Source organism: Vulpes vulpes, chromosome 9, assembly GCF_048418805.1.
Source record: "Vulpes vulpes isolate BD-2025 chromosome 9, VulVul3, whole genome shotgun sequence".
Taxonomy (NCBI): domain Eukaryota; kingdom Metazoa; phylum Chordata; class Mammalia; order Carnivora; family Canidae; genus Vulpes; species Vulpes vulpes.
Genome location: NC_132788.1, coordinates 94,676,347 through 94,690,376, shown reverse-complemented (window position 1 = coordinate 94,690,376; position 14,030 = coordinate 94,676,347).

The window sequence follows — 14,030 nt, the reverse complement described above, 5'->3', positions numbered from 1 at the left end:
CCGCTGATCTGCTCAGTTCCAGGCAGGAGCGTCCTCGCTGTCCTGGGCCCTCCCGGCCTCTGCCTGTCCCTGGGGGAGGCCGGATCCTGGGCTGTGGCCCGGCGCCCTGTGCTCCGGGGCCTGCGCTGTTGGATTCGCGCTCCCGCCCCGCAGCCCCCTTCGCGGAGCCGCAGCCCGAGCCCCTCCGAGCTGTTCCCGGAGCCGCACCGCCCCCTCCGCGGAGCCGCACCTGAGCCCCTCCGAGCTGCTCCCGGAGCCGCGCCGCCCCCTCCGCGCGGAGCTTCTTCCTCCGCCGGAGCCGCCGCCGCCGAGCTGCTCCCGGAGCCGCGCAGCCCCCTCCGCGGAGCCGCCGCCCGAGCCCCTCCGAGCTGCTCCCGGAGCCCCGCAGCCCCCTCCGCGGAGCCGCCGCCCGAGCCCCTCCGAGCTGCTCCGGGTCCCGCCGAGCGCTGCAGCCCTTAGGGAGCTCGGCTCATCTCCCCGGGCGCAGTTCCTCTGTTACTGTCCCCGGGAGCCCGAGGGCATCCCCGCCTTTCTGGGGATCCTGCTCCAATTCCCCGGGAGGCCTTTCCGCCCGGGAAGGTTGGTGCAGCTCCTGCTCCTCCGGGACGGGGCTCTCCTGCCCTGGGGACACTCGCCCCGGCCTCAGCCCGGCTCCTCGCGGGGCCCCTCCCCCTTGGAGGCCTTTTGTTTCTTTCTTTCTTTTTTCCCGTCTTCCTACCTTGATAGAAGCGCGAACTCCTCTCACTGTAGCGTTCCAGCTGGTCTCTCTTTAAATCCCAGGCCGAATTCGTAGATTTTCAGGATGATTGGATGGTTTTCTAGGTAATTTGTTGAGGACAGGTGACTTGGAGACCCTACTCTTCCGCCATCTTGCCCCTCCCCAAGTTTTTAATTTTGATGAAGTTTGGCTCATCAGTTATTTGTTTTATGGATTAGGCTTGGAGTCATGTCTTACGAACTTTTTGCATAAGCAAAAATCATGAAGAAATTCTAGAAGTTTTATAGTTTTAGCTCTTAGGTAGCTATAGGAACCATCTTGAGTTAATCTTTAAAATTTCATTATTGAGGGGCACCTGGGTAGCTCAGTCAGTTGAGCATCCGACTTGATATCAGTTCAGGTTGTGATTGCAGAGTCATGAGGTCAAGCCTTGCATTGGGCTCCATGCTCAGCAGTGTGTCTGCTTGAGATTCTCTCTCCTCCCTCTGCCCTCCTCCTGTCCATGCTCTCTCTCAAATAAATCTTGTTTTAAAATTCCGTTTTTTGTGTATATGGATATCCATTTGTCTGAGTACATTTGTGGTAAAGACTATTCCTCCATTGAATTGCTTTGGCATCTTTGTTAGTCAGTTGACCATAAATAGAAGAGTTTATTTCTAGCTTTTCAGTTCTGTTCCGTTGATCTTATATACTTGTCCATGAGCCAATACCACACTGATTGTATGGTATTGATTTCTTCATCTTTAAAGTAAGTCTTAAATAAGTCCTTAACCTTGTCTGCTCAAAATTCTTTTGACTATTTTAGATACTTTGCACTCTCATACCTTTTATAATCAGTTCATCAGTTTATACAGAAAAGCCTTCTGGGGATTTAATGGATATTATGTTGAATTTACAGATCAATTTGAGGAGAAGAGCTGTTCTTACAATATAAGTTCTTCCAATCCATGAACATATAATGTTTGCCATTTGTTTGGATCTTTCTTGATTTCTCAGCAATATTTTGTCATTTTCAGTGTATAATCTTGTACTTCTTTGGTTAAAATATTCCTACATATTTTTGTTTTTATGCTATTGTCGATGGAATTGCTTTCTTTATTTTCAGATATTTTTGGTGCTAGTTATTTAGAAGTGATTTTTTAATATTGATCTTGTATCTTAGACCTTGCTAAACTCATGTATTTATTTTTATTCTTAAAAAACATGTATATCCCTTGGGATTTATATACATTATATAATATATATGATATATATATGACATATTATTTGTTAATAAAGGCAGTTTTACTTTTTTCTTTCCAATCTGGATGCCTTTAACTTTTTCCTGCTTAGCTATGCCTGGGTGGCTCAGCGGTTGGGTGTCTGCCTTTGGCTCAGGGCGTGATCCCAGGGTCCGGGATTGAGTCCCACTTTGGGCTTCCTGAAAGGAATGTGCTTCTCCGTCTGCCTACTGTTTCTGCCTCTCTCCATGTGTCTCTCATTAGTAAATAAATAACATCTTAAAAAAAAAAACAACAACAACTTTTTCCTGCTTATTGCACTAGCTGGAACTTCCAATACAGTGTTGTGTAAAAGTGGCAAAAGTGAACCTCCTTGCCTTGTTCTCAGGAAAACATTCAGTCCTTTACCGTTAAATATGTTAAGCTGTGGAGTTTTTAAATTTTTAATCAATTTATTAATTTATTTTTATTCATGAGAGACACAGAGAGAGAGAGGCAGAGACATAGGCAGAGGGAGAAGCAGGCTCCCTCATTCTTCAGAATGACTTCTTCAAACAGACATCCCTGTGGATTTTTTTTAATAAAGATTTTATTTATATAACAGAGTGAGTGTAAGCCCGGTGGGGAGGGGCAGGGGGAGAAGAAGACTCCCCACTGAGCATGGAATCCAGTGCAGGGCTCTATCACAGAACCCTGAGAGATCATGATCTGAGCCAAAGTCAGGCGCTTAGCCAGCTGAGCCAACCAGGTGCCCCAAAGCTATGGATTTTTCATTGACTTTTCAAGCTGATGCGGGCTTATTCTATTCTTAGTTTGTTGAAAGTTTTTGTCATCAAGAGGTATTAGATTCGGGGATCCCTGGGTGGCTCAGTGGTTTCGCGCCTGCCTTTGGCCGAGGGCACGATCCTGGAGTCCCGGGATCGAGTCCCGCATCGGGCTCCCGGCATGGAGCCTGCTTCTCCCTCTGCCTGTGTCTCTGCCTTTCTCTCTCTCTCTTTCTCTCTGTGTGTGTGTCTATCATAAATGAATAAAAATAAATCTTTAAAAAAAAAAAGGAGGTATTAGATTCCATCAGATGCTTTTCTTGCATATATCACAGTGATCATGTGGGTTTTGTCCTTTAACCTATTAATATGGGATATAACACTGATTTTCAAGAAGAAACCACTAGGTTCCTGAGTGAGCAACTAGGAAGATGAGAGATACACTATGAGGAGGGGGAAACTAGGGGGTAACCGGTTGAGGTTCCACTTTGGACGTGGTCATATAAGAGTCATTCATCTTTTTCTTTTTCTTTTTTAAAGATTTTATTTATTTATTCATGAGAGAGAGAGAGAGAGAGAGAGACAGAGACAGAGATACAGACAGAGGGAGAAGCAGGTTCCATGCAGGGAGCCCAATGTGGGACTCAATCCCGGATCTCCAGGATCAGGCCCCGGGCCGAAGGCGACGCTAAACCGCTGAGCCACCGGGGCTGCCCTACTGGGTTCGTTCGTTCTTTCTTTCTTTCTTTCTTTTCTTTCTTTCTTTCTTTCTTTTCTTTCTTTCTTCTTTCTTTTCTTTCTTTTTTCTTTCTTTCTTTTTTCTTCTTTCTTTCCTTTCTTTCTCTTTTTTCTTAAGATTTTATTTATTCATTCATGAGAGACACAGATGGAGAGAGAGGCAGAGACACAGGCAGAGGGAAAAGCAGGCTCCATGCAGGGAGCCTGATGCGGGACTCGATCCCGGGTCGCCAGGATCATGTTCTGGGCCAAAGGCGGTGCCAAACCGCTGAGCCACCCGGGCTGCCCCCCCTTGGTCCTTTATAGAATATTTGTCCAACAAGTCTTGCAGGATCTCCCCAAAGAGATAGCAGGGATATCCACATTTTATAAATGAGCAAACAGGGCGAAAGAGGGGAGGAGACCCCCTGCCCAAGATCACTCAATAATAAGTGGCAAACAAAATCAACAGGTAGATAACAAATTGTGATGCGACCATACTTGGCAATAAGGAATGAACTATTGATACAACATGAATGAATCTCAAAATCCCTAGAAAATCCAGACATGAAAATAATGTCTACTGTCTAATTCTTAGCCCATTCAGGCTGCTGTAACAAAATGCTGTAGATTGAGTGGCTTACAAACAACATAAATTTATTTCTCATGGTTGTGGAGGCTGCGAAGCCTAAAATCAAGGAACTGGCAGACTTGGTGTCTAGTGAGGTCCTGCTTCCTGGTTCACAGAAGCTAGCTTCTTGCTTTGTGTGCCATCACGTGGCAGGACTGGCAGGGCAGCTCTCCATCTCTTATAAAGGCACTAATGGATCCATTTGTGAAGTCCCCACCCTCATGACCTAATCACCTCCCAAAAGCACCACCTCCAAATACCTTCAGTTTAGAGCGTAGGGTTTCAACATACACATTTTGAAAAGACACAAACACCCAATCTAGAGAAGCTTCCTTTTATATAAAACTCTGGAAATTGCAAACTAATCCATACCAACAGAAAGCAGTGGTTACCTGAGAACAGCAGGACTGGGGAAGACAATGTTAGGAAAGAGGCAAGGGTTATAAAGAAATGTGAGGAAGTTTTTGGGGATGGTGAATATGTGCACTATTTTGACTTTGGTGATGACTTCAGGGGTATTTACTATGTCAAATGTATCTAAATGTACATTTTCAATACATATGGGCAGGTTAATTGTATGTATTTAATTTAATGTGTATTGTATGTCAATTATAGCTCAATAAACCTGTTTTGGTTTTTCTTATTTTTTTTTAAAGATTTATTTTAGAGGGTGAGTCAGAGGAGGGGCAGAAGAGAATCTTCAAGTAAGCAGTCCCCTTGCCCAATGGAGCCTGACTTGGGGCTTGATCTCACAACCCTGAAATCATGACTTGACCCAAAACCAAGAGTCAGATGCTTAACCTACTGAGCCACCCAGACACCCCTGTTTTGTTTGTTTGTTTTTTAAGCAGAACACTGATTGTCAAAAACAAAACAAAACACTGATTCTCACTGCAGCTTCTGAGTCCCCTAAGATCTCCTGTCTCCTCTGGGGCTCGGGATCCTGCGATAGGGTGCAGATGGTAAGGGGGCCTGTGGGGCCTCAGGGCACTGTGGTCTCCATCACGTGGGGACAAGCCCAGCTTAGCAGCTCCTGGGCTGAGGCCAGGTATGTCCTCCAATGTAGGTAAGCTTTGGAGTCCTGCTTTTACCATTTGACACAATTTCCTTGATGTTACATTGTCCTCAAGATTATCACTGTTTTGAATTGTTCAATTTCTTTATGCCTATACTCACCTCATACCTCCCCCTTCTACTTCACATAAAGGAGAAGTGTCCCTCAGAGTTAGGCTTTGCTCCAGTGCAACTCCCACTTTTTTCCTTTCATTTCCTGCTTGACTCCCCCTCATTCTCCTACCACTTGTATCAGTAGCTCCCCCAACAAAGAGCCCCGCTAACACCCATGGATTTTCATCTCTGCTTTTCTCCATCTGCATGTCTATATTAGGACTTTTTGTCTGTTTCACAGAAAACAGACTCTACTGTCCATAATGCTTGAGCTTTCTTTTCCCCACACCATCTGCTGAAGCTCTAATCTAACCCATGTATTTGCCCCACCATTGATTCAGCCATTCCCCTCACCATTCCTGGTTTCCTCTTCATTCCCACATTTTGGCCACTTGGTTTTCTTGAAAGATGTTGTTTTATTTTGTATACCCTGTGTCTTTAATCCAGCTGGAATTATTAATAGATGTTATATGTTTCCTCCAAGTGGCCAGTTAGACCTACCTCATTTGAAAACTATCCTTTTCCCACTGACAGGCACTGCCATCATGATCACCCATCATCACCCATCTCTTCTGATAAATCTTCCTTCCTAGACCATAGTCACTTTGTCCAAACACATTTTTAATATTCAATAATTTTTGTCTATTTTTTAAAAAGATTTTATTTATTTATTCATGACAGACACAGAGAGGCAGAGACATAGGTAGAGGGAGAAGCAGACCCCTGGGGGACTTGATCCTATGTCCCTGGGATCATGACCTGAGCCAAAGGCAGATACTCAACCACTGAGCCACCCAGGTGCCCCTATATTCTGTAATTTTTGAAAGCATGCATTGCTTCTATAATAAGAATCATTAATCACTTACCAAAAAAAAGAAAGCAATTCGGGAAAAACCAATTCTTTAAAAGGCTTGCACAGTCAAACTTCACATGGCCAGGTGAGGTGGGTGGAGGCAGAGGCTCAGCGCCCTTGAGGTGGGACAGTGGACAGGGCCTGCTGCTCCCCTGCCCCAGTGGTGGGAGATCCATGCCACTCTCCCTGAAGGCCCACCTCTTTAAATCCTGAGGTTGTTAGCTGGACTTCTAAAGAAGCCAGAAAAAAACAGTGGTTGACTCTGTTTTACAGATGAGGGAACTAGGGCGTGCAGAGGTCACAGTTACAGGTTTGAAAGGACTTAGCCCAGGTCTTCACTTCCCACCAAAACCTCTGAAAGGGGCCTCTCAGGTGACTTCCCCAAAGATTTAAGATGTTTGGAGCTTTTAGAAACTGGCTGAAGGAGCTCACTTCATAGCTGTATCTGACCTTGAGGGGTCACTTCCTGTCTTTGCCCCTCCTCTCCATTTCTGTGAAGTCAGGAGAATACCTGCCTTGCCTGTTCAGCAGCCAGGAGAGGGGCAGTTGGGCCAGAAGGGGATGCCAGAAGGCTCCATCCACCACCATCACCGGGAGACACTAGTGAGACCAGTCCCCTTCCTGTCTGTCCTTTGAAACAGCTCTGTATATTCCTTTCTGCCCAGGGCCTGAGTATAGGCTGAATTCCTAGACCCACATTTCATCCTTGGGCAAACCCCCAAATTTACCAGCTGTCCAGCTGTCAGGCCTTGAGATTAAAATCTTTGTCTTACCTTACCATGGAAGAAACAGGATCACAAAAACAGCAGTAGCTAATGTTAACCAAGCACTTAGTACCTGTGCCAGGCATTCTCTCCTGCCCACTGACCTCACAGGCTGCCTTTTGGAGGCAGATGTTACGTGCTTCCCAGCCTGGGTGGGCCCTAGGACACTCATCAAGCTCAGTAGTGGGATGGCTTCCAGGCTGAAGAAGGGTCATCCTCATGGCCTCTTATTAAAGAACCACAAGGCTTGGGTGACAATCTCCTCATAGCTTGGTTGGCGCTGGGCCACACAGGCCACCAATGCTAACTAAGCCTCTGGTTACCACTGGTGTCCTCCAGGCCCCTACCGTTGTCCCTTCTCTGATCCTGCCACCCGCAATCCCTTTTGGGTGCTACTCTGGCTGCCTTGCCCAAGGGCTGCTGGTGACATGTAAGACTGGTGCCTTCCTGAAAGGGGTCTCTCCTTTGCTACAGATCAACGAGTCCAAATGCCGACTGACATCCCCAATTTAAAATGGAGCCTCAGAAAGAATTTTGGGGTGGGCTTCCTGTACCCTAAAGGCTGTATGGGAGTTGGAAGACAGCCAGAATCCCAGGGACCTGGAACAGGTCAGCTATGGGGAAGAGGTCTGGTCACAGCAGCAGCCTAATTGGGGTAACTGGCATCTGCCTAATTCCAAGTCTTATTTATCCTATCCGATAAGAAATACCAAGTTTATTTTTTTACTTATTAAAAGATTTTATTTGAGAGAGAGAGAGAGTGCAAGCTCATGTGCAAGACCTGGAGTGGGGGGAGGTGGGGGGTGGGGGTGGAGGGATTGTGTGGGGTTGGGGAGAAGGAGAGGGAGAAAGAGAATCTCTCAAGCCGAATAAGCATGGACCCACGCAGGGCTCAGTCCCACAACCCTGGGATCATGACCTGAGCTGAAAGCAAGAGTCAGACACTTCACCAATTGAACCATCTAGGCACCCCAAGAGACACCAAGTTTGGGAGTATGCACCCTGCACCCTGAAGCCAGGCTGGTAGTTGGAGTCCAGCCAGAGATCCATGGGCTTAGACTGCCCCCTACAGGTGGAGGCGCACTAATAACATGAAGACTGTGCCTGCTCAGGCGGCACAGGTCAGGGTGGCCAAGTGCTGCAGCAGGACAATGTGGTCAGGCAAGGCTGGTTCACGGCCACTTGAGGAGTCCCTGGCATCAGCCTAGCAGCAAGCCTTCACCTACACAAATGCGCATATTCACTGTGCAGGCAAAGCTGGAGGAACCTGTACTACCTTGCCAGGTTCAGCCCAGCACAGTGGCTGGGATATCTCCTCCAATAAAAGACACCTGTAAGTCTTGATTTCTGGAAGAAACCAGAGACCCCAAAGAGCAGTCAGTCCAAATAGGGACTGTCCCTCAAAGCTGACATCTCAGGAATATATTTTGGAGGTGGGCTTCCTCAGTCCTAGAAGCGTGTACCAACTCACGCTCCACTTGCCTAAAGGACCCTGGCTGACCTCGGCTGGCAGACCATGTGTACGCTCTGCTTGTTTGAGGTGTGCAGGTCAGGTTGTCACGGTCCTGGGACAGGGCAAAGTCAGTTGAGGCCTGTCACAGGGGGGGCACATAGATCAGCCTGATCCCAACCCTTAACCTACACAGATGTGCATTTTCCCACTGAAGGCAGAGCTGGAGAGATATAGACTCCCTTGCCGGGGCAGTGCCTGGAGGGACGGCTGGGGTACCTTCCAATAAGAGACACCTGGGAGCCCCAATTGCCACAGAAGCCCGGGACCCTATCAGGCAGCCCGTCATCTGTAGAGCAGAGATGACTCCTCTTACCTTGGAAGAGTGAGAAAATTAAAAACTAATGTGGGTGGAGGACCTGGGTCAGCAAGTAAGGCAGAGGAAGCCTCAGGTGTGGTGGCTTCTAGGGCTGTGGTGATTTTTAGGGCAGTGATGGCCTAGAGGCGCAGCTGAGACCATTAGCAAGTATGGAGCTCTGACTCCTCCAGACTCTGACCAGGACCCGATTTTGCAGATGAAGAAAGTCAGGCCCAGGGAGGTTAAGAATGGGGTCCTAGGCACAGAGCTGGTAAGTGGAGGTGCTATGGTTTGGAACAAAAATATTTCACAAGGGCCAAGGAATTGTGAAGAAAGGGATCCCTGGGTGGCACAGCGGTTTGGCGCCTGTCTTTGGCCCAGGGCGCGATCCTGGAGACCGGGGATCGAATCCCACGTCGGGCTCCCGGTGCATGGAGCCGGCTTCTCCCTCTGCCTGTGTCTGCCTCTCTCTCTCTCTCTCTCTCTCTCTGTGACTATCATAAATTTAAAAAAAAAAAAAAAAAAAAGGAATTGTGAAGAAAGAAGCCCAGTGGCCCCTTGGGCCAGCCTCTGTCCTCTCGGGCCTCAGCTTCTCCCTTGCTCTAATGGGGTGGTCAAGGGGGGGTGGTACAAATTCTGGGAACCCTTAGCCCTTGCCCAGGTGGCCTGCACAAGCCAGATGGAGAAAGTGGTTGTGGCCATATTGGGCCCATGGGGACACACACTCAATGTTCCAGAACCAGCATTAGGGCCCCACTACCCACGGACTCTGAGACCTCAGCTAGAAAGAGTCTGACATCTGAGAATCCCACAGGTTGGCCCCAGCCCCGATCCATCAGGTTTGGCACCCCCTTCCTCCATGCAGAGGGTGCTGCCCAGCCTCCAGACTCTCACTGCAAAGGCCAGGACGTCTCAAAGTTCTGCCACGGTTGGCTGTGCTGCTGCTTAATGCTTAGCACCAGGCAATCCAGGAGGGTGCGTGTGGGCAATCCTGAAGGCTTCATCTATCCTGGAGTCTCTCCCTATCAATGACCTGAACTAGGGGGTATGGGAGGGATAAATCCTCTGATGCTTCTTTTCTACCCACAAACACTGGTACAGGAGGGCCCCTCACCCAATATTTAAATCTGGTCCTGAACAAAAAAAAATCATTGTTTCAGATCTGCTGGAGGTTGGTGTACCAGTGACCCCTGGGCTTGTGGCTGTGTCGTTACAACACTGTGGCCTTGGCGCCATCTGCTGGCCAAGTGGCCTCTGGGAGATGAGGAGTTGAGGGGGAGTGTGGTTTCTTGGATGGGCCTCAGAGGCCCCTGACCTTCTTGCATATTTGCAAACCTGTTGTATGGGAGCCTTTCCTAGGAAGAAAGTAACCAATGCTCCAAGAGCTCCTAGAGGGTCCAGGGCCTCTCTAGAGGGAAGAGGACCAGCCCTAAATCACTGAGCATCTGCTCCCTTGCTGGGGGCCTTTCTCTGGGTCAACGGGAGGGGAGCTGCCTCAGAGTCCCCTCCCAAGCTCCAGTAAACTGGATGGTGGCTGGAAGGGAAGGTATTCCATGGGAACCCCTCTGGCTCTGGCTTCCAATTTGTCAGGTGTGAGACCCAGAGAGCTCTCTCCCCACTCCCTTCCTTCTCTCCTCTCCTTCCCTCTTCTCTCTTCTTTTCTCCATTCCCCTGCCACACCAGACTGAGCCCCTGTCCTCCCTCAGAGCCCATGTGCTGTTCTAGGCAGGCTATTTCCCTTTTTATGCCTCAGTTTCTCCATCTGTCAGGCAGTGGTTCTCGATTCTCATCCAAGGAAGGTGGTAGGGGATGAGGACTCCCTGTCTCCTATTTGGATGGCTATGACCATTCTTCCTGGATACACCTCCTGGTGTGTGTGGGCAGGAGTCTTTCTAGGCTATGTAGATACCCAGCCATTGAATTGCTGGGACACAAGAGATATGTAGTGTCAACCCAACTAAATAATACAAACTGGTTTTCCAAAGTGATGGTGCCAATTTACCATCTGCAGTGGACGAGAGTTCCTGTTGGGGCACATCCTCACCAATACTACTTTTTGACTGATGTGTACTCATTCATCTGATTTGTATGAAGTGGGCTTTCATCACTGTTTGGGTTTGCATTTCCCTGGGTATTGATGAGGTTCAACATCTTTCCATACATGACTGGCTGTTCCCCTATGAGTCATATGCCCATTTTTCTGTTAGGCTATTTGTCTTTTTCTTCTTCCCCTCCTCCTTGTTCTTCTTCTCCTTCTTCTACCTTTAAGATTTTATTCATTAGAGGGACACCTGAGTGGCTCAGCGGTTGAGCATCTGCCTTCAGCTCAGGATGTGATCCTGGAATTCCAGAATATCTCTGCCTTCTCTCTGTGTCTTTCATGAATAAATAAATAAAATCTTTTTTAAAAAAAGAAAGAGAAACTTATTTTTTAAAAAAATATTTTATTCATTATAAAGAGAGCAAGGAGTGAAGGCAGAGGGAGAGGGAGAACCAGACTCACTGCAGAGCAGGGAGTCCAATTTGGGGCTCAATCCCAGGACCCTGAGACAATGACTCGAGCCAAAGGCGGACGCTTAACTGACTGAGCAATGCAGGCACCCCTGTCCTTCTTGAGAACTCATGAGAGTTTTTTACACAGCCTATTTTTATTCATTTTTAAAAAGAAGTCTTCATGCTTGACATGGGGATCAAACTCACAACCCCAAGATCAAGAGTTGTATGCTCTACCAACTGAGCCAGTCAGGTGCCCTGAGGTTTTTTGTTTGTTTGTTTGTTTGTTTTTTTTACATATTCTGGATGATAATCCTTTACTGGTTATGGCTGACAAATATTTTCTCCCAGTTTGGTCATGTCCTTGCTTTATGGTGTCCTGTTATATAATTTCAGACTTATATAGAAAAGTTACAAAAAGTAGTATAAAGAATTTCTTCATCCTCTTTTCCTAGATTCTCCAAGTGTTAATATTTTGCCACATTTGCACCCTCTTCCTCTCTTGCTCCCTGTATATAACATTATGGATATAACGCAAGTACACACACACACATACTTATCCCTCACCCCTGCCCCTCCCAGCTTCCTGTGAGAGATTTGAGAATAAGGGAATAAGGGACAGGGGCAGAATGCTGCCTTTTTACATCTAAATAGTTAGATGTATATTTTCTAAAAATAACATTCTCTTCAGTAACATTGAACAAGTCTCAAAATCAATAAATTAACACAAAAACACTAGCATTATCTAATCTACAGACCTTATTCAGATTTCACCAATTTTCCTCGTGATGTCCTTTAGTGCAAAAGAAAACCTCATATCACGTATGTTTCATTCCATTGTTAGGCCTCTTCAGTGTGGGTCTGTCAAGCTCCTTCATCTGAAGTTATTTTTTCCCCTTGGTAATTAATAAGTATATTGCAGGGAGATACTATGGGAGTATAGAACTACCATGTTACTTTACTTCTTAAGTTCATTACTTTTATGTCCATTGATGATTTTGTCTAAATTATTAATATGATGGTTGCTGAAGAGTGGTTTCCTAATTTCCTCCTTCGTAATAAATCTAGTAGTTGGCTTTCTACTGTTTTCCCCATTATTTATTTATACCTGTATAAATTCATGTATCTTTTATTTGATAGGTTATAATCCCTTACTATCCTTATGTTATTTTGATTCTCAAATTGTGCCAGATTTGGCAGATGAAGCCTCTTAAGCTGGCTCCAGTGTTTTATGATGTCTTTTGCTCAACAGAATTTATTAACTCACATGAAGTTGAATTTACTGATCTTCCATCATGGCTGGTACTTTCTATACCTTAAGAAATCTTTCCCTGCTCAACTTTATAGAAGATATTCTCCTATATCTACTTTGAAAAGTTAGAGATATTTGCCTTTCTCATTTCAGTCCTTAATATACCTGGAATTAACTTATGTTAACTTTTTATTGAACTGTAACATGTATGCAAAAAGTGCTCAATAGAAAAGTGTACAGCTTGGTTTATTTACCTCTTACTGAAGTAAGTAAACAGATTCCTGTAACCAGTGCCCAGATCGATCAAGAGACAGAACATACATTCACAGGAGCCCACAAGTTCCTTGTGTGTCCTCCACTTGCTATCACTTCTCTTCTCCCACCCCCAAGGATGACCCCTCTCCTGACTCTCTGCAAGACTGGAAACATGATGTGAGGTTGAATCTGTATCAGTTACGGTTTTCCAGAGAAAACAGAACCAAGAGGAGACACATAGATAGTTCGTAGATAGACACATAGACAGATGGATTGATTTTAAGGAATTGGCTAATGTGCTGGGGGGTTTGCCATGACCAAAGTCTATAGGTAGAATTTCTTCTGTTAAGGACACCGGTTGCTGGTTTAGGGTCCACCCTAATCCAGTATGACTTTAATTTGACTATATCTGCAAAGACCCTATTTCTTCTCTCTCTCTCTCTCTCTTTTAAGATTTTCTTTATTTATAAAGAGACACAGAGAGAGGCAAAAAGAGGCAGAGAGAGGCAGGAGGAAAAGCAGGCTTTCTGTGGGGAGCCCGATGTGGGACTCAATCCCCAGACCCCGGGATCACAACCTGAGCCACCCAGGCATTCTGGCCTATTTCTAAATAAGGTCATAGTCACAGATACCTGGGGGTTAGGATTTTAACATATCTTTGTGGGGGTTACAATTCACCCCATAACAGACTCCAATTTATTATTTATTTTTTAAAATTTATTCATGAGAGACACAGAGAGAGAGAGGCAGAGACATAGGCAGAGGGAGAAGCAGGCTTCATGCAGGGAGCCTGACGTGGGACTCGATCCCAGGTCTCCAGGATCGCGCCCTGGGCCAAAGGCAGGCGCTAAACTGCTAAGTCACCCAGGCTGCCCCAGACTCCAATTTAATTGTTTCCCTTTAGGGAACTAGTCGATCTGCATCATTTAGTCAGTCACCTTTCCACTCCTCTCTGGCCTGCAGTGCTAGAGTCCACTGAGTGGACATGGAAGGCTTCAGTCTTTTACTGGGTTTTCTACTCCATTCCGATGCCTAATGTTATATTCCTGAAGAAATACCCACGCTGTTCCAATTACCCAGGTTTCTACCAGGACTAGACATCTGGTGGAATAGGTCTTCTCATTTTGTTTCTCTTCTTTAACACTCTTCTTTAAGGCTCTTGAGGCCTTTGCTTTTCCATCTAAATTTGAGAAGCATCTTCTCAACTTCCACACACACACACACACACACACACACACACACACACAAATTAGGAGTTTGACAGGAGTTGCACTGAGCCTAAGGATCACTTCTCTTCTTTTAGGAAGACTTCTCTCCTCACCAACCCCATTAGGCTCTCTCTGTCCCCCACAGATTCAGTTTCCCTACCCTGTTCTGTGGAGGTGATT